We start from the raw sequence: 27,468 nt of genomic DNA, 5'->3' as shown, positions 1-27,468 counted from the left end.
GTCAGACCAGCCCATTCTGATCCCTCCCCTGGCTCCCTCGCAGGTCCTATGCTAGAACTACCAAATTCCCCAAAAATGCATCTCTCAGGGCCACCCAAACCACGCGCGAATTCAGCAAATCCTTTCAGCCACACACAAAAAGGGAATGTTTTGTTTTGATTTAAAGGTCAAACCAGTCTGTTTGGACCATTCCACAGCAAAATGTTGTCACTTTTCATTTTGAAATTGAGGCAACTTTAAAAACTTGGGCGGGTGGGGTACGGTTTGAAAAACACCCACAAACAACCTGAAATGAAAAACCAAAACAATTTTGTTTCAGGACAAACCGAACCAATATATATATTTTTTTATTTCTTCGACTGGCCCCCAAACTGAAAAATCACTGATTGGCTCAGCTCCATTCAGCACCCGAGTGCAGCTCCTTGTTGCGTCTTTGCAAACTTCATCCCCACCTAGCTCTCCGGGCTCATTCCCCCGCCACTCTCCCAGCCATTCCCTTTGGGTCCTTCCCTGGCTCTCCCTTTCCAACCCCCTGCCATGCTGCTCCTCCGGCTAACATTGTTCTCCCTTTCTCCTGCCCCAAACTTCCCTCTCTTCCTTGAAGTTCCTCCTTAAACAAGATCCTGCTCAGGAGAATGGGAAATCAAATAAACCAAGCACGAGATTCACTGCTCTTTGGGGTCGGGCCTGTGCCCTCCCCTGTGTTGTACAGCCCCCAGCATGCCGTTGGGACTCAATAAATACCCACGGATCCTGTGCTCTGACTGCCTTTCATTGCAGCCTTCAGGAATGGGATTTAGTGTCTGTGTGTATCCTTAGGAAAGAATCTTCTCAGCTCTTTTATTCTCTCAGCCCAGGGCACCGATGCAGCTGTGGCTGGACTAGCAATTGGAGCGCCTCACGCTGAGACAGACGGCCAGTCCAATCTCATGCTTCAGGGATTCCATGGTCACTGAGGGGTGAGGAAGGGATTTTTTACCCATATGTCAGAGAACAGCAAAGCTGGCCAGGTGCATTGTGGGGATTTCACCTTCCCCTTTGCTGTGGCAAGAGGCAAGATACTGGAAGGGACTGACACAGAATGGTTTTGCACCTTGTGGTCGAATCTCCTTTTCTCATGACACATTATACAGACAGGGTTTGTGGGGAGGCCTCGGGGCTCCCTTGGATTAAAATTCCCAACAAAAGCCAAGAGCAATCCTCCCTTAATCCAATCTGTGGGGATGCAAACCCCAAGGGCCCGAGCCAGACAGCCCCAGCCCACCTTGCCTCTGTGATGTCAGCAGTGGCCCTGTGTCACAAAGGGGGTAGGCAGCCTGTGGCTCAGTGTGCTCTGGGAGCTGGAGGAGGGAGCACACGGCTGTCTGGGCTCTGCTTTTCAGACCATTGGGAGCATTTTTTGGAGTGTATAGCATCTGTTTACACAGAACTTGTGGAGGAATCCACCTCCTCACTTTCATCTGCGATTATATGTGAGACATCAAAATTCTTCTGTGGCTCGACCATCCCAGCAGAGGGGTGAGGGTCCTTTCCAGATACTCTACAGAGAAGGGGTGATCTTCCAGTTTTTCTGCAGGCTGATCTGGGGGAAACATTCCAGGGAGGGGCTGGTTTTGGGGAGGTTTCCTTGGGCTGGTTTCTTCACGAGTTTTCTCTCTTCTGTCTGTGTCAGCTTGCTTGTAGAGACGGAGAGGATGAGTTCAGTTTGAGCAGGGTAGCAGAGCGTGTGCAGGGTGCTCACTTTGAGTTTTTATACCCGTCTCTTCCCTATTTCCGTGCAATTTTAGAAAAACACACCTCTCTCGCCCTTTCATTGGCTCTGTACGTTCATGGAGCCTCTTCATCTTATGGATAGGTAATTTGTTAATGCATATATGTGTTAGGGTTGTAAGTCTTTCTTGACAGTTATAGTTCCTTTGTTTTTGTTGGAGTTGTTGATTTTCTAGAATAATTGTTGATGATGCTTCTTGTTATCTTTCTGAGTTGGGTGAAGGAGTGACTAGAGCTCTGCCAGTAACTAATTACTTCCCCATTAATGTAATAAATAGTCTAGACTTAAATGTCTTCTTATATTGGTAATCAGCTGAGCAAGGTCTTTAGATTTCATGTTAGTACATAATGCATTTTACCACACATAGCAATGGTATTAGAAAACCACATTAGATACTTTGCATTCAGTTAAAATACTTTGCAAATATATCCTCCAAAACAGTTTGCCATTTCAATATTTTAGAAATCAACTAAGGTTTTCTACAAAACTTTTTCTCAACTACTCACATTTTTCTCTAAAAATTTAAGGACACAAGCAGAGGATTTTCTTGCAAAGAGGGGCTGGTAGAGCCCACTTTACAGCCTAGCTCTATTGTTCTAACACATCCCTAAATTCATTTTGGAATATCCAACATAAATAACATCCTCACTTTCTCCTACGGGGCCAGATCTTTCCGAAAACATTTCTCTTTATAACATTTGTTTTACTGAGATAAAGGATTGGATCTATAATAAACGGGCAGCTTATAGAAGAGGGGGGTGTTCTGGTGCAGATAAAACACTCTTTTGGGTGCTTTGATTCTTGACCCAAGTTCCTTAGAGTTACAAGTGGTTTGTTATAGCAATTAAACTTCTCTTAAATATTTTGTACAAAGCACAAAGGCCAATAAGCAACACATATTTTAAACATAGCACAGAAAGAAAATAGTATAAAAGTTAAAGCAGATTAAAATGAGGACAGCTGCCTTTTAAAGTTTGTACAGACACTCCTGCGAGACAGTTTTATGGTCAAGGAGATGTTATTTTCCGGACATTTGCTTGTTCATGGATGACTGAAAGCTGAAGCCTTCTGCTATTTCTTCGATTAGCCTGAACATTTTATAACCTAGTGAACTAAAAGTGGGCTACTCTTATATTTTCAAGCATCCTGGTGATAATATACTTATAGGTATATAGGAATGTTCAGTAAAGGCACAAACATGTTCGTAATGACCTAACATTATAAAAATAACTTAGAATAATGCTATTAATATAATTTTTACATCAATATTGAGGTCTCACCACCTCATAGCGGTCTTGTCTCTCCAGCCAGGCAGGCAGGAAAAAAACCTAACTCTGGGTCTCCTTGGCCCATCTAGAACCATGTGTGAATATGGTGGGGTCTGTGTCATGGGAAGGAAGCCCCAGGGACTCATATATGTTGGTTCTTGTCTTACGAGCCGATATGGATCTTTACGGCCAGCTCTGCGGACTGCTGGTCCGGTCTGGAGGTGAGTAGGAATTCTGCCCAGAAATGGACCCTCCTCTCCCCACATTGCTGTCCTCTCCAGAGGTACCTGCAGGGGACTACTGGAAATCTGCATGGAATGAATCTCCATGTGCTTGGGGAGTCAGGGTCTCCTGATGGAGGAGGTTTGTTTTCTCCAAGGTTCCTTGGAGCAGTTTAGCTTTATTTAAACTCCCAGGCATTTCTAGCCCTTCTGGACTGGCAGGGAATTCTCTGATGGGACCCCAATGCAGCATTGCTACCCTGGCGTTGTCTGCACTCTCCTTATCTCCTGAGGGAGATCTGTCATTAACTAGAAAAGTGGGGACAGGCAGAGCTGGGGAAGTCCTGGCCTCTTGGGCTAAAATCTCTAATGGAATCGTGCTGGTTGGGGAAGAATTTGGGGCAGATTTCCCCCTGGCCCCTATTGCCCCTGCCCATGTTATCTCAGCTCCCTACCTGTGGGATGAGGTGTTTTGTCAAATGCCTTGGAGATGGGTGTGTAATATAAATGCTCTGAGCGATGTGGTGTAGTGTGATTAGTTCCGCACATGGCTGTATTGTCCACCTCACCCCCTGGGGTTTCTATCAGTGACCAGGAAAGGAGGAAATGACCCCCTCCTCTTTGCACTTATCTCAGCCAGAGACCAGGGGAAGGAGGATACAGCAGCCACGGGGAGTTGCAGCTCTTCCCTGTCTGGGCCTTCTGCTTCAGGTAAGTAGGAACCAGGGCTACAGACTCTGCAGATTCACCCCTTTCCCTGTGTAACCTTCTGTAACCTTGATGTTGAAATGTTTCCAATTCGTAGTAAGTCGTTACAGATAAGGCTGCAACAAAACCCAGGTTCAAGCATCTAGGTCGGTTACAGGAAATGTATTTAGGCGACACTATGAATGATAAAACCAAACTTCATTCAAAAGGAAAATGATTAGTTAAGCAAACAGGTGCGCAATTACCACTTACACTGTCATCACTGAGTGTGTGTATAACTGTTGTATTGTGGATCAATGCGGGATCAGTCCACTGACAACAGCGTGAAGTACAGCCTTAGAACCCTGGGATGTAACGGTACCCTTGGGGTGTTAATTGGAGCGCCCGCCGAATTAACAAAACAACTCCCAGTAGAAGCCATTCTCCTACTATTGAACGTGCATCTGCCCCTTACACTAATTATATTTCCATCGCCTCCTTCTTGACTCTTTAGTTTACACGTGGTTTACATTAACAGCTGCACCAATAGCCTTCCCATACCATTAGTACAGATAACATTTGAATAAAACAGTCACAATTCTCAAAACCACTCATTAAAACCCCTGCTTAAGCCAGTTATAACTCAAACCTAGCAGTAGCATAACCCCAGGCCATGTCCTTGCTAACTCTTACTTTCCCATAACAGGATCTCCAACTTATCGCTAACTTTCCTCACACAAACACCTTCAGTTTTCTAAACTCTTCTTAAGTTTAATTTACACTTAAGCTAATTTAAGCCAAAAGCCTATTTTCTACTTATTTCTTAACCTAAACCATCCCATAGGTAGGCCAAATTCACAGCCATGAAAAAGTCATGGACCTTAAATCAGACCTTCCCCCATGAAATCTAGCTGTTGGAGGGGTGAGGAAGGGCAGGCTCCTATCATGCCCCTGGCTCCAGCTGCAAGTCCTCTCTGGGCTGGGGAGGGATGGAACTGGCACTTCCCCTGCACAGCTGGCCTCGTGGAGGAGATCAGACCCCCCTCCGGGTACAAACCCCTGTTGCTGGGAAGGCAGTGCAGAAGTGAGGGTGGCAATCCCAGCGCCCCCCTACAACAGGTTAGCGACTCTTCCACAACTCCCTTTTTTGGGGCAGAAGCCCCACTACAAGATTGTGACATTTCAGATGTAAACCTCTGAAACCCTGAAATTGATTTTCAAATCCTACGGCCATGAAATTGATCAGAACGGACTGTAAATTTGGTAGGGCGCTCCCTATAGGCTCTACCTGCCCTTTGCCAACGCCCTCTAGTGTGTCAGTCCCCCTCCTTCCCATTACTGAGGTTCTGCTTGTGCCCGGCATTCGACTTTTCTAAAGGCCTTGTGGTCTGCACTGCCTGAATGAGGAGGGCTCTTGGAGTCTCCATCTCCCTGCAGTTCTCCCTCCCTAGGAACTGCACACGCTAGATTTCTAAATCCTCCAAGCTGTGTTTGCTGCAAGCTAGTCCCCACCCCCTGCACTGCTGAGACCCCATCGCGCACTGTGGGGAGTCGGGGGCTGTGATTGTTGGCACCAACCTGTGCCAGTGAGAAGGAGAGCTGGGGTGGCTTTGCCTCTGTTTAGAGAATCGCTCCTTTCTGGGTCACACAGGTGTTGTCAGTAACTGCGAAAGTTCTTTGGTGACCCAGGTGTGACTGTATTTGTTACGCAGTGAAATCAGGTTCACTGAAGTGTCCCAAGAGGACTGGAACCTGCTGCTTTGGGTACAGAAAACTCCCCTCCCCTCAGCACTATCATTCAGCTCATTCCCCTGGGAGTTCAACCAGAGACCTTTAATGGAGCAATTTAACCCTTCTCTTCTGTTGACAGACACAGCAGTGCAAGAGACTGCAGTGTCAGCCAGAGATGACAAGCCACCTGACACAGAGTCTCCTGGTCCAGGTAGGTAGAAAGCTGCGTGATACACAGCCAGAATTCCTTTCCAAGACCAAAGTTGCTGTTCATCTGCAATGTCTTTTACAGAATCAACATAATGTTTAGTATCAGGGGGTAGCCGTGTTAGTCTGTATCCACAAAAACAACAAGGAGTCCGGTGGCACCTTAAAGACTAACAGATTGATTTAGGCATAAGCTTTTGTGGGTAAGAAAACACGTCTTCAGATGCATGGAGTGAAAATTACAGATGCAGGTGTTATATAATGACACCTAAACTAACATAATGTTTAGTTCTAGCTTGTGCAAACTGTATAATTCCCGTGGGATCCTTCTGGGTGAACAGTGGTATATTAATGCTGGGTGCTCGATTAGAGAATCCCAATTGTTGTTATGAGAGTAAATGTCTCATCAGCCTCAAAATTCAGAAGGATGCCCACAACTGCTTACTAACTTGTGTGCACGGTTGCAGCAATTATCCAAGCAGTTCCAGTGACTGCTTGTGCAAATGATCATTGTGATCTGTAAGTGTGTGACTGTGTGTCTAGCAACCACGGCTGGGGCTGGAAGTGTGGGTGCTACTGAGCCACACACATTCCTTTCCTGAAAACAGAGGCCAATGCATTTTTCATGACTGAGATGCCCACAATTTTCATATGTATGTTACAAATGGCTTTGTGAGTCATGCTCAGATGCTGTCTCAGGCACTGCTGGTTTGGGGCTGTGCAGTGAGGTGGGCCAGAATAGGTAACTTCTTGGTCAGAACATACCTCCTAAACTCAAATACCTCATGGAACCAAATGCTCTAGGGGATAGAGCCGCCTTGCTGAATCCCAAGGAAGAGGAGAGGTACCGCAAAGGTTTGATCCCCAAGGAAGGGGGATCCCACATTTCAGTGCTGCAGCTCTGTGCATCTACCTCCAGCCTCGCCTCGCAATGTCTCTGGCTCCTTGGGGTTCTCCAGCTCATGAGTTACGTCCTGCTGGCTGTGGGGAACCCAGTGGAATCCCCTTCAAAGCCCCTAGTCAAGCAGAGAGCCTCCCCATGTAAATGGAGGTCCCCCCACTTGGAGCAATTCCAGTCCTCTTGGGAGCTGCAGACCAGCCCAGAGAATTGAGCCTGGGTCTCATTCCACCTGGCAATGCAGAGCACTGGGCACCAGAGCGCTAGCTTGGCCTCCTAAGAGTGAGGTGTGAATGTTCTGAGGTCTGTGCAGTAGAAGAGAAACTCCTGTGATCTGTTTACATTGCCTCTTGTCTTAGGAGTCAATATGGGGCTTTTGGACCGTCTCTGCCAAAGACTGACTCAGACTATTGGCGAGTAGGAACTGTGCCCAGAAGAGGCCCCCACGATACAGGTTTACCCCCGTTCCCCTCTGATTCCTATTGCCCTTACATAGAATCTGTCACATAACACCTCACCCCACCACTGCCCTTCTGAATTACAGGACGGACACCTTTCCGAAGGGACAGGACAAATCCGGACTCCATCCAGCCAGGTCCCACTGACTCTTCTGTCTCAGGTAGGAATCAACAGCCTTTTGCTGTGACAAATCACCACATTTCTATTTCTGTCCCATCAGGAAGTTCCATCCCAGTGCACAAAGGATCATTCAGTGCCTCAGTTTTCCTAGCTTCATAATGGGGCTAACAAGACTCACAATCTTCACTGGGGTCTGGAAGGTGTGGGTAATGTTTGTAAAGGGAGTGGAAGAGGAAATGCCCAATCTCAGGGTTAAGTAACATGACACTGTCCGGGCAGTGATTGGTGGAAATCCCTCGCCAGGGGTTCCATAAGGTGCAGACAGTTCCCACACAGTTGTATGTCCCTGTCGCCCCCAGGGAATTCTATTAGTGACCACGATTGCGGGAAATTACCCCACCCTCTGCCTGTATCCACAGACACAGAGGAGAAGAAGGAGGCCCGAAAACAAGACCCGGGACCACAAACCCTGGCTGCAGGAGTGGGCAGCCACTGCAGCACTTTCTGTGCTGAACCTCCTAATCCAGGTAGGCCCATGCCCAGTACTGAGTGCCAGGAATAAAGGGGGGGAAAGCAGCCACAGTGACAGCAAAACCCCAGTGCTGAGAGGGCAAGAAGAGACTCCACCCAGGCTCTGTGCCCTGCTCTGCACATGCACATAAGCCACTGCCCTGCGCTCCACGAGCCTCCGTGTCATCCCACACTGGGCTAAAGCCCTGCTGCCATAGGGCAGCACTGGATTCACCACTGGGCAGCCCGGGTGCCAGTAAAGGGGGAACTGACCCACCAGGCAGCTCCCTCTACCAGCTCAGCTCCCCAGAGGCTCTTCATAAGAACAGCCATGCTGGGTCAGACCAATGGTCCATCTAGCCCGGTACCTGTCTTCTGACAGTGGCCAATGCCAGGTGCTTCAGAGGAATGAACAGAACAGAGCAATTATCAAGGGGTCCATCCCTTGTCATCCAGTTCCAACTTCTGGCCGTCAGAGGTTTAGGGACACCCAGAGCATGGGATTGCATCCCTGACCATCTTGGCTAATAGCCATGAATGGGCCTATCCTCCTTGAATTTATCTAGTTCTTTTCAAACCCAATTATACTTTTGGACTTCACAGCATCCCCTGGCAATGAGTTCCACAGGTTGATTGTGCATTGTGTGAAGAAATACTTCCCTTTGTTTGTTTTAAACCCACTGCCTATTAATTTCATTGGCTGACCCCTGGTTCATGTGTTATGTCGGGGTAAATAACACTTCCCTAGTCATTTTCTCCACACCATCATGATTTTATAGACCTCTATCATGCCTCCCCTTAGTTGTCCCTTGTCTAGGCTGAACAGTCCCAGTCTTTTTAATCTCTCCTCATATGGAATCTGCTCCATCCCGCTAATCATTTTTGTTGCCCTTCTCTGTATCTTTTCCATTTCTAATATACCATGGATTTATATACAGGCAATATGATATTTTCTGTCTCATTATCTACCCCTTTGCTAACGATTACCAACATTCTGTTAGCTCTTTTGGCTGCCGCTGCACATTGAGTGGATGTTTACGGAGAACTATCCACAGTGACTCCAAGATCTCGTTCTTGAGTGGTAACAGCTAATTTAGACCCCGTCATTTTGTATGTGGGATTATGTTTTCCAATGTGCGTTACTTTGCACTCATCAACACTGAATTTCATCTGCCATTTTGTTGCCCAGTCACCAGTTTAGTGAGATCTCTTTGGAACTCTTTGCAGTCTGCTTGAGACTGAATGGTGAGTAATTTTGTATCATCCACAGATTTTGCCACCTCACTGTTTTACCCCTGAACAGCAAAGGCCCCAGTACAGATCTTTGGGGACCCCACTATTTACCTCATTGTGAAAACTGAAAATGTATTCTTACCGTTTCCTGCCTTTTAACCAGCTACAGTCCATGAGGGGACCCTCCCTCTAATCCCGTGACTGCTTACTTTGTTTAAGTGCAAACTTAGTTTCCTTCTGTTCATTTTAGGCACCAAGCGAAAGGCCTCTGGCTCACCCAGGGGACAGCTCGCCCCAATCAGTGAGGACGAGGAAAAGCCAAGGAAGAGCAGAGTGAGTGAGGAGAGAGCGGGAAATCCACAGCACACTGGGGAAGTGCCCATGGCACAGATGGTACAGAGGTACCAGGCCTCGTCTTTAGATGTGTTATGGCCTTTTGTGCAATGAACAGTGCTTAGAACTGGGCCTCATTGGGGTCATTTGTACCTGTCTGCAGTAGATAATCCAAGTCCTGCAGCCCCTCAGCCGATGCTGCGGCAATGAGAGAGGACAATCACTGCTGGAACTGCAAGCGTGGGCAGATGCAGATGGTTACCCATGGGGGTAACCTGCCGGCAGGGTCATGTAGGGACATTGAGGTTGCTCTAAGGTTCCTGAGATCTCAGGTCCCTGCACACCCCAGTTTTACATCAGCCCTGCCGAGCCGTGTGTCTGTGTCTCTTACAGTTTCCTAAATGACACACCATACAGAGAAGCTGTTCATAGCCCTGGGGCCAATCCTGCAGAGCACAAGCATACAGGTGAGTCTGGAACCATGGCCAATGCGGCCAAAGCTAGCGAATGTCTGCCTGCCAGTGCAGAGCCTGCTGGGACCCTGTGCATTGAAACCCATGACCCATCAGTGCTCCATAGTGTAGGGCAGAAGGTGGGGGAAAGAATCCCAGCAGGGCTCCGGCTGCATTCCCATCTCTGGGCTGCCTAGCAGCATTTCCCCAAACACCCCGCTGAGAAAGGATCCCAGCCTGGACTGGGAGGGGACAAGGTCCCTCCACACTGTGTGCAAATCATTTCTGTTTCTGTCTGGGTCTGGCAGGTCAGAGAAGCCCTTGCTTCTTTTATACGGACAACGGGGGCGTATGGGCTCTTGGAGAAATCTGCATCAAGACCTTTAATTCACTTCTTGGTGCGTCAGTGCACCCTGATCCTCGACAGCACGGTAAAAATCCGCAGAGACCTTAGCGATGGGAGTCTGTGAATGGGACAGAACATCAAGGGATAGGGAAGGAGGGGCAGCTGCAGATGGGGAGGGGCAGGCGATGGGCAGCAAATAGGGCTTGGGAAGCAGATGGAACTGGGGATGGCGCCCTCCATCTACTGATGGAAGATGATGACAAATAGATGACAGTGTTTTTTCCTCCCAGCCCATTTTCTCTGCTCCCTCTCCCAGCTGCCATCTGGGCTCTGTCCCTCAGGCTGGGAGGGCAGGACCCCTGGCTTCCTCCTTCTCTCGCCCAAATGTGCTCATCCACCCTACAGGAGACTAAGCCATGATGGATCTAGTTTTCCCCAGGCAGAGGGGAGGAGCCTAGACCTGGCTCCACACAGACCCTGGGCTGGTTATGGCACAGTCACAGCCAGGGTTGCGCCTTTTCCCTTCAAGCCCCATTTTCACCCCCTGCCATGCCCACTAGAGTTACCGTGGCACGGAGATCTCCACTGAATCTTAATCTCCCTGGTGTCTCCCTTATTTCTCACCCTCAGGAGGAAGCAGACAGGAGGCGCACCATGGAGCTGGAGGTCCACCAGCTCTGCTCCAGCACCCTGCAGTGCCTGGGTGACTCCCCCAGAATGGCCAATGTAAGTGACCCTGCCCCTCTCCATTAGACACAGGCCTCTGTGGGTCTGAGCTTTTCGATGAGACAGGCCCCAGCCAGACTTATTTATCTGAGCCTCCCTGCTCCAGAACATCCTGGGGTTGGGGAAAATGGACCCCGGATCCGAGCCTGACCTGGTTTTTTGGAACAGGGACCACTCACCGGCTGAGTGCCCCTGCATGCCAGGGTTTGGTGTCACAGGGGCTCTTCCGCTCTAGCATCCCCTGTGGTCAGTCATGCTGGTTCTGTAGCTTCCATAGCTCAGTCCCTCTTTGTCGGTCCCTCTGTTAACTTTTCCTGGCTGTTCCAGGGTGGGGTCTATACAGCCCATCACATTCTTGTTTTGCAAATGCCAACCCTAGCCCAGGATTTCCTGCCTTTCACCCACACTACCCTGGTGCCCAAGGGAGAGTCCACTGAGCTGGGAGACACCACATCCACATCTCATCTCTGCTGACTATTGCTTATGTTTCCACACATGGCACAGACCTGATTACTGACCCAGGCCTCAGAACCCAAGCCTGAGCAGTCAAGTATTAGCCAGTCCCCTCCCCACACTGAACAGCAACATTGCGCAAGGTCACTCCAGGCTGAGCTGAGACTAGAAGCCACATTTCTAACAAGGCAGACCCAAGTATTGTGCACTCTGCTATGCTGTCTTTCAGATTGAGCATGCCAAATATATGTGCTTTAGTTACTACAGGTGGGGATAGATCTCCGGGGGTTCCTGATCTCCACTCTTCTATACTGGCTAGCAAAGAGTTGTGTAACCCTCTGGCATAGTGTGTGTTAAGTCCCTCTCCTGTCCACACAGCAGACAGCCATTGCGTCTGTGGTTCAAGTGGCACAGGTCTGTGTGGGGATGTGAAGGTCAGAGCTCAAACCTCCCTGAGCGCCTGTTATGGCTTCACTTGATAGGATTGGTTTCCTAGTCTCCTCTTTATTGATCAAGCTGGTGTATTACGTTCACACCGTGAGAACACGGCCTTTCCAAGTGGGCCTGGAGTTAGGAAATACTGTGCTGCCAATGATGATGCTACACTCAACAAAAGGCGGCGGGGTGGGGGTCAGTCATGTGTCACGTGATTTGGTGCTGGAGGCAGACACTGACAGGTGTGAAGGGAGCGGGGATCACTGCATGGTTCAGGCTGGGTAGAGAGGTCTGGCTGGCGGTGGCAAGGCCAGGGGTCCTGTTTAATGTAGGAAAGAGAGAGCTGATGCAGGAAGAGGATATTTCTGTACTGAGATGGCTTTTTCTGTGCTCTGCAGGTTTTATGGCCTGGGCTGCTGCTTCAGCTGAGCCCAGCAGCCCATGGACCAGCCCTGCCTCTCCTCCTGCAGATGTTGGTTAGGGTGGTAAAGGCGATGCAGGAGGAAGGCAGGCTGCCCTTGGCCAGGAGGTGCGGCAAGAAGAACAGAGGTGAATCCCAGTATCTTATCCACCCGCTCTTAATCCTGTAGCGAGAGGCGTCTGCCCGCAGGTCGGGGTGGGGATGGGGATCAGCTCTTGGCTCTGCTTCCATCTCACTGCAAGGACACAGCCAGCCGTCAAGGGCACAGGTAGAGCTCAGAGACAAATGCAAAAGATCCCTCCAGAGCCCGATGGGATGTCCCCCATTTCTGTTCACAGGGTGTTGGTCAAGCCACAGGGCCACTCTACCCCAGGAGTGCTGGCTCGGCTGCTGGTGAGTAACCCACAGCCAGGAGGTTTCCTTAGCCTCAGTGGGAAGGGGCCACTCCTGGAGCTGGCATGCAATGCGTGGTGGCTCTTCTCCCCACAGCCCCCAGAGCAGCTGGCTCGTCACATTCCTCTTGTTCATTGCACATCGACCCAGCACCTCTCGGCATTTAACAGAACCAGCGAGCCCTCTGAGCCAGCCGCCTTCCTGGCTCCCCTGATCCTGGGGCTGGACCAGGTCCCCCAGCACAAGTTAGTGCAGCCCTTGGATGGCTCCAATATAAGCCAGCTGGAATGAGCCCTTAGGGACTCTTGTGCAGGCCCCCTCCTGCCCCCTGGCCTCCAGCATCCTCCCTTACCAAGGGGCAGCTGGGGATTCCCTTTATGCCCAGCTGCCTCTTTCGGGCTGCTTCAAGCTCCCCTTGTGCTGCTGTGACCTAGGCCAAGGATCTGACCCAGCAGCTGCCTGACGGCCTCTAGATAATCCTGTCTCCTTTCATCTGAGCTAGAGCCAGCCCAGGAGTGAGAGGATGGAAGGAGCCAATAGCTGGTCCATGGAGTGTCCCTGATCAACTGAAATATCCATCTCAATCCTGTCCTGGTTGTCAGCTCCACCTCCCTGCTGTCTCCTTCCCTCCATCACTGAGCTCTCCCCCTGCACCCGTAGGGAGCTCCCTTCTCACGCTGCCTTGCAAGGGAGGGCTACAGCCACCTCTGCCTCTTTGTCCGCCAGGTGCTCGCTGCATCTTCGTATATGATGGTGCAGGTCAGAAGGGCAGCCATGTTCCTCCCCTTCCAGCTGATCAGCATGTTCCAGGCCGGGTCGGGCCTATTCTGGGATAACTACATGACGCACATGCTCCTCTACCCAGAAGGTGAGGAGGGAGTGTCTCCCCTTGCAGGAGCAAAGGGAGGGGACACTGTGGTGCTGGGCTCAGAGAGGGAGAGGCCAGGGCCTCCCTCTGAATCCAGCATAATATGATGATGTGACCTTGGAATCAGAGAGGATCACGTCAGAATCATATCCCTTGGTTCATCGAGCCCAGCCCCCTGTGCCGAGACAGGAAGGATCCTTTCCAGGACCATATCTAACCTTCATCTGACCCCTCACACCCTGGGGAAGGATCTTGGCAAGCAGAACTCCTGGGTGTTTCACATGAAGGGCTCTGGGTCTGAGGAGCATTGTTGTCCATCAGCGATTTGCAAAGAGCCATGGGTCCGCTCGGGGCCCGTGAGTTGGCAGCTCCTCCCCACCCCCTGCCAAACAACAGTCGTGTTGTAGGCTGCTCCCCAGTAGAAGGGTCTAAACACAAAGGAAACTGACCTGCCCATCTCTTCCAGATCACAAGACCTGCTTCTGCCAGAGGGAGTGGGAGCAGCAGCTGCTGCAGGTAAGGGTCAGAGAAATGGAGGGCTGGGAAGGAACTTCTAATCCAGCCTGCCCACGCTGAGGCAGGATTAAGAGGCTCCTCAGCAGCAGTGGCATAGCCAGGTTTTAACAGCAGGGGGAGCAAGCAAACATAAAAAGGCGCCCCCTCTTGGCTCCTCCTCCGGCCACGCCCCCGGCTCCTCCAGCCATGCCATGCCCCCTCGGCTGGCTCCTCCGGCCACACTGCGGCCACGCTGTGCGCCCCCCCGGCCATGCTGCCCCCCACCATGGCTGTACAGGGAGGCTGGCAGAGGACGGAGGTACGAGGGGAGGTGAAGGGGAGGGAAAGGCAGGGGCACGGGGTACATGGGAGGGGTACACGGGGTATGGAGCTTGGGGAGGGTTTACTGGGGATGGGAGTTGGCTGGAGTCCCCGGGGCTCTCTGTGCAGAGGGGGCTGGAGCTGCCCCCGGGACCAGGAGAGCCTGGGACGGGCTCGCCACGTGCAGCACCAGCCCAGCTCAGCACTGGCCCTACCTCTTGGGGGGTGGGGGAAGAAGGCAGCGAGCCCCGCCAGGCGCGGTCCGAGCGAGCTGCTTCCACGCCGGCCTGCCGCAGCCGCCCGCCCCACGGCTCCTTTGGCCGTTTTGCTGGCAGTGCTGGCCGGCAGGTGCCGCTTCCGCCCCGCGATCAGCTATATTCCTCCTGCTGGGAGACACAGCTGATCAGCGGGGGCGGGGCAGAAGCCGGGCAGGCCGTTCAGAGGGGAGCCCGTGAGGCACCACTTTTTTTAAAATGTGGGGAGGAGAAGCAGCTGCTTCTGATACATCCCACTAGCTACGTTACTGCTCAGCAGCACTGCATTGTGGGACAGAGGAAGGGGCTGAGCCCAGCAGATACAATTGGAGAAGCACCAGGGGCAGCTCATAAGGATTCACAAGCATTAGGAGAGACGTGCGGGGGGTGACAGTACACGCTCCCTCTTCCTCTCCCCTTCCCTCGCAGCTGTGGTGGGTCCCTGGCTGGAGCTATTGAGAGGACCAGTTTCTTGGCCCCTCTCAGTTCTAACTGGCTCTTCTTTCCCTGGCAGTTCCTGGAAGAGCTTCTCTTCTTCATCTCGGACCATACCTGGCTGCGCTGGTTCATCGCTAGTATCAGGCGCCAGCTGCCCACAGTGATAAGCTGCCCAGTGACAAGGTCGGTGTCCTGGAAGGAATTGGGGATCAGTGCCTAGTTCAGAACAGCAGTCGCTACCCAGGGGCTGCTTGGGGCCAGTGAAGCAGAGAACTCTATACCCAGTGGGCTCTGTGCATGCCAGGCCTTGCCCAACGCATCCAGCTTGACGGTGTCTTTTTCGCAGAGCTTCCTCTCCAAGTGCTGGGGCACCGTGCTGATGGTTTTTCCAGCAGAGAGAATCAAGCCCCAGCTATGGCTTCTGGTGGAGATGGTTGATTTCCGAGAAGAAGAGGAAAGAGGTGAGGTCTTTGCTCCTCCACGGTCAAGAGATCCCTCATTCCTTGTCAATCCCCTGATGCTACATGTGTATGTTCTGCCTTGGACAAGGTCCAGTGGATTGAAAAGATCTTCCTTATACCCATGCCCATGGTGATGACTTTGAGAGCCCATCCTGGCCCCTTGGCGTATTGCTCAGCATTCCCAACGTCCAGAGATTCGCCCTAGCGCTTGGGCTGTGTGCTAGGCAACACTTAGGTGAGATTTTTGCCATCCTGGAGCACTGGGAGGAGTTCGTCAGCAGGGTGCAGCTCCAGCCTTCTGCCGGTGGCTCTCTGGAGGTATGGTCCCACCTAGCATCTCTGCTCTTTCATCCATCCCTTCACCAGCATTTGCAAGTAATGGGTCCTGCCAGGGAGGACTCTGGTTCCCAGAAGCCTGTTCAGTGAAGAGCTGAATTTCCAACCAGTGACTCAGCCTCCGTGGAGGGAGCCCTTTCCTTACTCCTCCATGGAGCTGCAATCACAGCACAATGGGGTGGATCCAGGGAGGAAGGTGGGTCCTGTTGTATAAGCTCTCCAGGGTATCTCCTGGGGAGCTCAGACATGCTCCACCAGCCCCATAAACAAGGCTCAGAGAGGGCCCAAAAGACACTGCCATACCATCAGCTCCAGCTGACACATTTCTCAGCAGAACAGACCCTTGGTCTTCCCACAGACCTTCCTGGCAGACTCACCAGGGCTGGCGTGTCTGACATTCCCCCCTCCCCCCAACACCACCACCACCACCTTCCCAGTAACTTTCTGGGCCTGTGCAATCCACTGTAATCCCAGTGACATCTCTGGAGCTAGGCTGAATTAAAGCAGCTGCTAGTGTGTCCCCTTCGGCTGCTGGGTCACCTCAACCACCCAATCCTGGGGAGCTGGGAAGGGCCTCGGAGTCCAGGCAATTCAGCTCAGCAGAGTAGCCTTTGGTTGCTAAACCGGCTGGGTGAAAAATCGTCCCCTGACCCCATTTGTGAGTTAGGAGCAGCTGGAGGCCATCCTGCCTCCTCACTCTTTCCTTTGCAATTCTCAGGAGCCAGCTTCCATCAAGCAGCTGAGAAGCCTCCTGCTCCTCACCTATGGGCACGTGGTCCACTCAGGCCCCATGGATCTCATCCTAGAGAGCACAGACTGCAAGATCCTGTCTCCCATGTGACAACACTATTTTCTGAGCCCACACGTAAGTCAGAGCCCTCCCCTGACTGCCCACGCAGCACCTACCCAGGCTGTGCACAGCAGCACAGAGCTATGTCTTTGCATAAACTCAGCTCAGAGGGCTGGCCCTTTGCCCCAGGAGGGACCGGAGACATGGGAACAGCACCATTCTCTGTGACTCCCCCATCTCGATTAGCTTCTTCTCTGATTCCAGGCCCATGGAAGCTAATGGAAGGACTCCCATCTGGGCCTTGTTAGAGTGTAGCTGAGCATCACTTGGTGCTCTTGTCCCAGAGACGACTGTACCCTGTTTGGTACCTCTAGGCTTGTGCCGCACTCAGGGATCAGAAGATAAAGATTTAGGGCCTGTTTCCCCACACGCTGCAGTCGATGGTGTAGCTGGGCACAAAAGGCGCAGGGAGGGATTCAGGCCCCTAGCCTGGTTGACAGGCTCTGGTGCTGAAGGGGGATTTTTGAGATAACTCTAGGTTGTTTTCTTGCCATGGGAAGTTTGAGGCCGACGTTCAGTCCTACGCTGGTTACAATGCCCAGATGCGCGTCCCAGCGAAAAGGAGAGGGGATGCTAGTTTGGTTGAACTGAATGTTCTCCTTGGAGAACGGACGCCTTGGTAGGGAGAGCCCATCCAGCTCCAGAGAGCAGCAGATTCCTGTCCCAGATCAGACAATTACGACCTGATTGTCAGGGGAGCTGAGCAGCCCCAGGGCCCATTGACGGCTCTGGGAACTGCAAGTGCTCAGCACCTCTGGAAATCAGCCCATTCCTTGCATCTATCTCCAGAGATGGTCCCCTAGGGAATGCAAAGATGTTCCACTCGGCAAGCCAGGTCCTTTCCCTTAGGCCGTGAGAACAATCCAGCCTAGGACAGCAGCTCCCTTGTAGAGACTCGTCCTGTAGCCTTGTGTCTCAGCTCTCTATTGCCTGTGGCTGTTTCCTCATTGTTCTCTCCCCCTCCTGCCTGCGAGCCCAGGACCCACTGGTGAGATCTGCTTTTTTGAGAAGCCTCGTGCTGGTGGGTGAAGCTTTCACCCAAGAGAGCAGACATCAGCCCTGCAAAGCAGAGGTGGGTGTGGCAGTGACTTCACAAGGGCCTTTGGCAGGAACTTAGCCTATTGGGCAAAGGTGGTGAGGAGGCTGTGACCTCACACAGCACCCTTAACCTCAGGCAGGCAGGACAGGGATGCAGGGTAGGGGGAACCTCGGAGACCCCTGTAGCCTTGCTGCAGAAAGCCTGCTTCTCACGGTCTCTCCTAGAGGACTAAGAGAGGATTTGTGGTCACACACCTGAGTACTAAGGAGGAGCTTATTTGGGAGTGTTCTCCTTTCTATGTTGATTTTGTAGAAAGCAGACATTCCCTGCGTAGAAGGTAAGATTCTCAGTGAGGGCTGGAACCTGTTTGATCCATATGTTGCCAGCCGAGCTCTAGGCTCGTAAAACAGAAGGTAAGTTGGCAGAAAAATGTCCCACCTCGGACTCCACCCCTTAGTAACTGGCTACCTACTAGGTCTCAAAACGTAATTGTAAATAAGGAATCATTGTCGAGTGGGTGTCTTTCTAGTAGGGTCCTGCAGGGATTGATTCTTGGATGTACACTAACATTTTGATCAGTGACATGTAAGCAAATACACAGTCATCACTGTAAAATCTTCCAATGACAGAAAGCTTGGGGGAGTGGTAAATAATGAAGAGGACACATCACTCATACTCTGGAACTGCTCCCCACAAACCCAGTCAGGACTTTGGGGAGCCTCCTCTCCCCTGGAGCAGACTGTCTTCAGGGCGAGAAGCTTACACGGCTTCATCTTCCTGGGTCTGAGATTGGAGCATTCAGCATAAGCTCCTCCGTGTGCTTCCCACAGCGAGTCTGCCCTGGCGGGGTCCTGGGGAAGCCAGAGGGTTCTGCATGCACCCCCACTTCGCAGTCAGACTTGACTATTAGCCAGTCACTAAAACAGAGGTTTATTAGATGACAGGAACACGGTCTAAAACAGAGCTTGTAGGTACAGAGAATGGGACCCCTCAGCCGGGTCCATCCGGGGGCCCAGTGAGCCAGACAACCCCATCTGCCCTCACTTCCCGTCCCCAGCCAGCTCCCAACTGAAACCCCCTCCAGCCCCTCCTTCTCTGCTGAGTTCCTTTCACAGAATTCATAGAAGTCATAGACAAAGTCAGAAGGGACAATTATGGTAATCTAGTCTGACCTCCTGCACAATGCAGGCCACAATCTATCACCCACCCACTCCTGTAACAAACTCCTAACCTATGTTTGAGTTACTGAAGTCCTCAAATCGTGGTTAAAGAGCTCAAGGTGCAGAGAATCCTCCAGCAAGTGGCCTGTGCCCCACGCTGCTGAGGAAGGGGAAAACCTCCAGGGCCTCTGCCAATCTGCCCTGGAGGAAAATTCCTTCCCAACCCCAAATATGGCGATCAGTTAAACCCTGAGCATGTGGGCAAGACTCACCAGCCAGCACCCAGGAAAGAATTCTCTGTAGTAACTCAGATCCCATCCCATCTAACATCCCATCACAGACCATTGGGCATATTTACCTGCTAATAATCAAAGATCAATTAATTGCCAAAATTAGGCTATCCCATCATACCATCCCCTCCATAAACTTATCAAGCTTAGTCTTGAAGCCAGATATATCTTTTGCCCCCACTGCTCCCCTTGGAAGGCTGTTTCAGAACTTCACTCCTCTAATGCTTAGAAACCTTCTTCTAATCTCAAATACCTTGGCATCTCATGTCTTTGCCCCAGCCATGGGCAGCCAGTGCAAATGGATTTCATTGCAGAACTCCCTGAATCAAATGGCCACATAGTGGAACTGACTATCATAGATCAACTGATGAAGACAGCACGCTTCACCCCCCCGTGACTGTGTACCTTCAGCGGAGAGGTCAGATCAGCTCCAAATTTGCAAACCACAAAGCCAAGGACACTTTTTTTTTTTTTGCTAACTATAGATTTCTCCCTGATTTCATCCTACACTACCAGTGGCCTCTCCGAACTTCCTGGCTAGTGACCTGGTTCAATGAATTGACCACATTCAAGAAGAACTAAGGGGGCACCTAGAGGACACTAGGAAAGACGTCAATAGCATGCAGACTGCCAATGACAGGAGGGGCCAGTCTTTCAGTAGGGAAACTATTTGTTGAGGGGAGGTACTGAGCCCTTGGCACTGACCGAATTCCTAAGCTCCGTGTGTGGCAGCAGTTCCTGCCCCATCCCCCTTCCTTGACCTCCTGATCCCATCCTCCGCCCCGGCTGTAGTGGAACAAACTCTGAGTCCCTTCCCTCACTCTGGCACAATCCATGCCCAGAGTGTCCAAGCCCCATGCAGATAATGGGACTGTCCTCCCCTCACCTCCTGGGCAGGGGAGGACACTACTAGCCCCATTTTACAGATAGGGAATGAAGGCAATAAATTGACCTCTCCGAGGCCACACGTACAAACGTGGGGTGGATCTGGGAACTGGATTGGAGTCTACTCTAGTGCCTTCCCCACAGAGGTAGCTTCACTTCCTGCCCTTCATTCTTCCCTCCCTTCTTGGCCCTTCTTCAATGGGGTCTCTGAATGGGAAATGAGCAGGGGCTTCCTCCCCTCTCTGTCTTCCAGGCTCTGGGATCTGTCTCTATCTCCTACATCAATGCAGTCTGCAGCTGGCCCAGCTTGGGGAGTAATGACCTCATCCTGTCAAACCGGGAAGAGTTGGCTCTCAGTGATGCTTAGATGGAAAACCACACACTCCTCACGGAGGTAGGAACCACTCTCTCATCTGGGCGATTGTGGCGTTTGGGACAAAGATCAGGTTCCTAGTACACAGCCTGGCTGAGGGCATCCCTTATCCCTGGATCCCAGCCCTGAGACTGAGACATTGTTCTCATTGTGCTGTGTTGGTTTTATTCCTAGGAAAAGCATCCCCAAAGGACATGTATAAAGATCCTGGACTCTATTGCCCGCAAGAAGCTTCAGCCACCTTCACAGGTAGAGGTCATTGTCTTTCATACAATTATACCAGTGCCCTTTCTGCTCTCCATCACTGCTCCCTCCACCAGGACAGAGACGCCCCTTAACTCCCAGAGTCTGATTCCTGCCATTCAAGGGGCTGAAGGCTTGCATTACCCTCACCCCCACCATCAGATACTTTTTCTATGGGAATCTCACTAGAGCAGGGGAGAAATTTCCACTTCTCTTAGAACCTGTCTGCTCAGTAAATTCACCCATGCTGACCTCATCTTAGCTGTTTTGCTTATCTGAGATTAGCAGTATCTTCTGAAAATCCTTAGCATGTGGGGCTGAGGTGGCGCAGGTAATCCTGCCGCTAATCATGTTTTTGACCCCATATGAGAGTAGGGCTGGATGCCCTTTTCCTGTTCTACAGGGGGGAGTGGATGCGTGGTGCCTGGGGGGTGAACAGGCTCTCAGCCACTAAGTGTCTTCAGTATTTACACCAACGATCTGGAAGTCAATATCACATCACAGCTGGTAACATCTGCAGGTGGCACAAGGATTGGTGTTGTGGTAAATAATGATGAAGACAAGGCAGCCCATTCAAACAAAACACATTTGAATACAGCAAATACCCAGTCCTAATTTAGGAGGGAGGGAGATTAACCAGTGGAACAAATTACCAAGGGAAGAGGTGGATTCTCTGTTTCCTGATGGCCTCACATAGCACCTGGCTGTCTTTCTGGAAGGTGTGTTTTAGTGAAACACAAGCTATTGGGCTTAATATGGGGATAAGGGTGTGAAATATCGTGGTTTGTGAAATAGAGACCTAATTAGGTGATCTAATGGCCTCACAATCTATGAATCTATGAAAAACTCAGTGTGGGGTGAGTAACAGACTCTGGGTAACCTGCTTGCTCCCCCCAGAATCAATAATGAGCATGTGGGGTGATCTGGAGAGCAGCTCAAACATTCCACCAGGCTGACCCAGGGCAGACGTCAGCCCTGGAAGGCAGAGGTGGGTGTGGCAGTGACTTCACAAGGGCTTTTGGCAGGAACTTAGCCTATTGGGCAAAAGAGGTGAGGAGGTTGTGACCTCACACAGCACCCTTAACTTTAGCCAGGCAGGACAGGCATGAAGGGTAGAGGAACCTCGGAGACCCCTGTAGCCTTGCTGCAGGAAGCCTCCTTCTCACTGTCTCTCCTAGAGGACTAAGAGAGGATTTGTGGTCACGCATCTGAGTGCTAAGGAGGAGCTTATTCGGGGGTGTTCTCCTTTCTGTGTTGATTTTGTAGAAAGCAGACATTCCCTGTGTAGAAGGTAAGATTCTCAGTGAGGGCTGGAACCTTTTCAGTCTGATCCATATGTTGCCAGCCGAGCTCTAGGCTCGTAAAACAGAAGGTAAGTTGGTAGAAAAATGTCCCACCTAGAACTCTGCCCCTTAGTTACTGGCTACCTACTAGGTCTCAAAACGTAATTGTAAATAAGGAATCATTGTCGAATGGGTGCCTTTCTAGTAGGGTCCTGCAGGGATCGGTTCTTGGATGTACACTAACATTTTGATCAGTGACTTGGAAACAAATATACAATCATCACTGTAAAATCTGCCAATGACAGAAAGATTGGGGGAGTGGTAAATAATGAAGAGGATATGTCACTCATATAGAGCCATCTGGATTGCTTTGTTACCTGAGCACAAGCAAATAATATAAATTTTAGTATTTCCAAATGTAAAGTTTCCCTTTAGGAAAAAAAATATAGGCTATGTGTACAAGAGGGGGATTCTATCCTGGGAACTAGTGACCCTGAAAAAGACTTGGAGTCATGGTAGATAATCAGCTTGTTGGTGTCACTAGGCCTAAGTAAACCAAAATTGTGACTGCAGGCCTGAGTGAACCAGAGGTCTTCCATGCTGTGAACTTTAACCAGCCTAAGATGCTAACAGACTGCAAGCAAAATGTGTAACTGTCAGCTGTCTCAGCTTGCAGATGCAGGAGTTTGAAACAGCAAAAGCGGCGGGGAGGAGGGGGAGAGGGGGGAGGAAAATCTGTATGCGTTTGTGCTGTGAAGGCCATAGATAAGCTTGCGAATGGGAACTTTTCTAACACGCTGAGATGTAATGTTTAAAGTAACTGCTGTTGGGAAGGGAGGGGTGAGGGGGAAAACCAAACAAAAGGCTTACACAAACAAGGGGGGTATAAATGCTGGGACCCCGCCTGCGCGCGGGTGTGCAGGATTTGAGAATGCTATTCTCCCTGGCACCTTATTTGGGCTCAAATAAACTTGCTTTTGCTTCTCCACCCTGGTGTGTCAATTAGTGCTACGCACACCGGGCAACGAACCCCTGCTGCCACCTCTGGCCCTTTGGGCCGGCAACAGTTTAGGCGTCCCTGGGTGGGCTCGAGGCAAAATTGTGCCTTGCCCGGACTCCTCCAATGGCCGGTGGACGATTGTCACAGCCGACGCCCAGCGCGCACCGGTGCCTTTACCGGGGGCCTCGGCAGAGATGCGTCAGGCCGACCTTGAAGGACACAACGGTGCAACACACTCAGATAGTGGAGAAGCTGTTGCAGGCGATGGTGAGGAACCGGTCTTGTGGATAAGGTAGGAACAGTCCAGTGCTATGAACCTTTTTTTTTCCTGTTAAGACCTGGGGACGCCCAGTGTCTCCCTAGGGTATGGGACAGGGACAGAGTATAGTTAGGGCATGGTGTACACCCTTAAAATGCATTCTGACGAATTGGAAAGTGTTTGAATCAGATCCATTGGCTAAAAGTAAACTGAAAAGATTTTGTACAGTAGACTGGCCTCAGTATCAGTTAGAGGACCAGGAAAGGTGGCCACCAGAAGGATCACTTAATTACAACACGGTCCTTCAATTACTTCTGTTTTGTCAGTGAATGGGTAGCTTCTGAAGCTGTTTGTATAGAGAGCTCTTGTAAAAAATCCCCCATCATATGCCCCGGAGCTGCACTGGGAGGAGGACTGTCCGTGGGAATGTCTGTCTCTGTTGGGCTCATGCCATCTGAATTTATTGACTGTGCAGCAAAATAAAATGCATCGTGGTAATAGGAAATAATGGTCTTGGTGTGTGTGTGTGTGTGTGTATACCAGTGGGAGTGGCTGTTACTGGAAGACGCCCAGAATACCCTGTGAAGCAAATGCTCATGATCAGACGCAAGCCCGGTAACTAGTGGATCTCTAGGAGATCCGACCCACGGTGGGCTGACTCGGCCTGGCATCATCCGGCGAGGAAGCTGCCTGGGTCTAGGAGTGTGTGAACCCATCTTCCCTCCCCCCCTTCCTTTCCGTGTGGGCTACTGACAGTCTGATCATCTCACTGGATGCAATCAGAGTAAGCGGCGCCGTCTCCCAGAGACTAGCCGACGCTCTTTGCTGAAGGGAGGTGTAGGAAAGTCATGGTCATCCCCGTTAGTCTATCCTGTGTGAGTGTCCTGTAGGGAGAGATCCTTAGTTTATGAGCCGCTAGTGCGGACAGGGCACCCTCTCTGTGTGTGTAAGTGGAAAATGGGGGAGGGACAGTCTAAAAATTCTACCTCACCCACTAAGGGTACCCCAGCATATTACATGTACGTACATTATGGTCCTGAAACCTGCAGGTATTTAGAGAATTGGAATCTTCACACGCGTGAAAATCCATCTAAACAATGCCCATTAAAAGGTACCTTCAATCTAGATAAGATCATATATCTCAGAGGAGCTTTTAATCATAAAGAAAAGCCTCTGACACAGTGTGAGCAATTTGACTAGGAACGGGTTAATTTGAAATTCAGCTTGTCCCAGAGATAAAGGGAAAGTTGTTTTGTGTTCAAGGTCAAGAACCAGCACAAACTATGCTAAGTGCAAAGAAAAACTGCTTTCAGCCCCAGCTGGTTGTGGAAAATAGAGACAGAGGCAAACCAAAGGCAATACAAGTTACAGAACTGAAATTACATTTGCAAAGCTTAACTTTCCAGTGAAACGTGTGTGAGTATTAAAGTGGCTTAAGGCTTGGGGCATTCATATTTTTCCTGAGTGATGTGGGAGCGTTCCCAACACTCTCCATTGTTGTTGTTTTATTATTTTTAATGAAGCTTTAAAATTTAATTATATGCAGTGTCAGTCTGATCACCTGACATGAGGGATAAATTGGTAACAGAAATTTGTCACAGTTTGGTGAGCAATTGAGAATGGGGGAGCCCTGCAGAATTTACACCATCTATCTATTTTACCCTTATTATTTTATGTTTGCTTTGTTTGGTACTGTTGGTGTTATATGTTAAGAATTGCATGATTAAAGGTGAGCCTTAATAGAATAAGAAAATACTATCTGGTTCTGGTTCTGTTCTGTTTAACCGGTTACTGTTGTTTTTCTGCTCTGTTCATTTGGGCGTTAGGTGTGTGGGTGGAACTAAACTTCTCGTTCATAATTCCTCAGGGTGGAAGCCATGTGTGCGATGAAGCTCTAAGGTTGTATTGAGATCTTTCTGTCCCGCCCCCTGTGACGGACAATGTAATAGAAGTAGGAAAAATCTGGCTTAGACTGTAATTTTCTCTGCTCTCTGTGTAATTTTCTTTTCTGTTTAAGTGTCAGCAGACGAATGGGTGGGTCTCTGGGTAGACCCCCTAAAGGGGTTTGGATTATGTGTTAAGTAAATGGCCTTTACCTAATGGCCATGTATTTTTTTTTTTGCCCAGGTGGCAAGCCTTACTAGGAAGGACTCGGGTAGTCTTGTAAGTAAAAATGTTTTAGGGAAAAGACCAGAAGGGTGGGGGCTAGTTAAAAAGTCCACCCTCCTAGCTAAACTGGTAGTGGAACAAGTTTGTGCCAGAATAGGGACGATTCAGCGAAAAAAGCAGAATCGGGCCCAGGCGGGCAGGCAACAGACAGAGAGATTGGAGAACAGGTTGGAAACTTTTGGGGGTGTAGTGGATGAAAAAAGTAAGTGAGTATAAGCATAAGGATTTCAAATACTAAAAAGGATATTTGAAATGGTGATTTGAATTGGTAAGTGGCTGTTAAAAGGCAAGCAAGTAATTTAAGGAAAAAGCAGGTGATTTTTAAGGGAAGGTGAAAAGTTAACTCTGTAGTTGCTGAAGGGAACAGCAGTTGAACTTTGTAAAAATGCTAAAAAAAGTTTTTGGTGTCTTTAAAATGTTTGTAAATAAATTCAGGCAAAGAAAATATGGGGTAATTCTCCTGTTTTGCCCCAAATTAACAAAAGTATTTGTATATTTTAAGTAATAATTAACTGCCCAGAAGGAATAGACCTCTGTTTTTGTCTTTCAGATAATCAAAGAAAACTAATGCCAGCTGAACAGCATTCAACATATCATGCATTTACTGACAAAGTAACAATTATGTTTTGTGTTCTATGTTCTGTCTTGTGGTGTTTGTCTCGTGGCCAGAATTGTTGTCTTTAATATTTTTATGGGATGGTCTGATTTAAAATCAAGTGGCAGTGTTAAATTAAAATGCAGATACTTGTTTTGTTCCACTTAAAATACAAAGTGTTTGGATATATCCAAAAAATGTGATATACTAAAGTCTAATACATTTTCCTAAGTAAGAAAAAAAAACTTCATTGGCCAAATCTTTTAATTGAAAATTGTTATTAAAATTTGCATACTAACAGTCTTTAAAAGCAAGGGCTGGGGATTGTGGAAAGCTATTGGACTAGAGGTTATATTAAGTAAACTTCTCAAAGTGGGTGTGCTTATCCTGGTTTGTTGTTCCAAAGTTCTGTAATAAGGTTATTTTAGTAAAAGGGTATATGTGGCATACATTAAATAATAAGACTAATCTACTGTATAACAGCAATGTTTATGTGTTCATGGTATGAAAAAAGGTGTATAAGTAAAAGTTTTCTTTATAGGTTAAAGAAGCCAAAATAAAAAAAAAAACGAGTTAACTGAAAAAAAAATAGCTAACATGCTCAGTCTAAGAATAAGGCGCTGGCCCCGTTAAGAACACTGCTCACAGCTAAGACTTGGCTGACTACCAAGAAAAGGGGGGGGATGGTTGCTGCAGTTAAACAAGATTGGTGTGCACCGGGCAGCCCACCCCCTCCTTGGGGACCTTTTGTAAATATTCAGATTAATTTTATTCAAATGTCTAAATGTTGTAGTTATAAATATGTATTAGTTTTAGTTAATGTATTTACCAATTGGGTTAAAGCTCTTCCCTGCAGGAAAGCAAATGCCAGGACTGTTGTAAAATTTTGCTTAAAGGTTTTGTACCACGTTTTGGCATCCCTGTAAGTATCAACAGTAATCATGAAACTAATTTTACTGGACAGATTGTAAAGGAGTTATGTGCAGCTTTGCAGATCCAACACAACCTTCACTGCCCTCACCCCCCATAGTCTGCTGGGACAGTGGAACGCCAGAACAGAATTTTTTTAAAAATAAACTGGCCAAAATTTGTGCTAAAACAAACTTAAAGTGGCCAGATGCCCTTCCTTTGGCACTAATGAGTATGAGAGCCATTCCCAATCAAAAGACTGGACTCAGCCCGCATAAAATTTTAACAGGACGCCCAATGCAACTACCAGCTGCACCCCCACTAACCCTAGCTCAGATGGACATTCATTTGATAAATAACATAATGCTTAAGTATTGTCAGGCACTAATAAAATGTGTTAAGTCTTTTTATACACAGGTGAAAAAAGCACTACCAAAGAATCCTGTGCAACCCTGCCACTCGTTGGAACCAGAAGACTGGGTCTACATAAAAATCCATCAACAAAAGACTGCCTTGGCTCCACTCTGGACAGGCCCTTTCCAAGTCCTGCTGACTACCAACACCACTGTAAAGTGC

General features: G+C 49.5%; 1 protein-coding gene across 1 annotated transcript in view; it reads left to right on the top strand.

Moving 5' to 3' along the window:
* LOC120396362 (maestro heat-like repeat-containing protein family member 1) overlaps positions 1 to 27,468 on the top strand; it is a 393,738-nt gene that overhangs the window by 146,083 nt on the left and 220,187 nt on the right. The window contains exon 16 of the mRNA XM_039521143.1: positions 16,556 to 16,702. The gene's annotated coding sequence lies outside the window, so the exon portion shown is untranslated. The remainder of the gene's footprint in view (positions 1 to 16,555; positions 16,703 to 27,468) is intronic.

The sequence above is a fragment of the Mauremys reevesii genome, linkage group 2 (genome assembly GCF_016161935.1).
Source record: "Mauremys reevesii isolate NIE-2019 linkage group 2, ASM1616193v1, whole genome shotgun sequence".
NCBI classification, from domain to species: domain Eukaryota; kingdom Metazoa; phylum Chordata; order Testudines; family Geoemydidae; genus Mauremys; species Mauremys reevesii.
The sequence above is the reverse complement of the archived record's forward strand: the minus strand, read 5'-3'. Positions and strand labels throughout refer to the sequence as shown.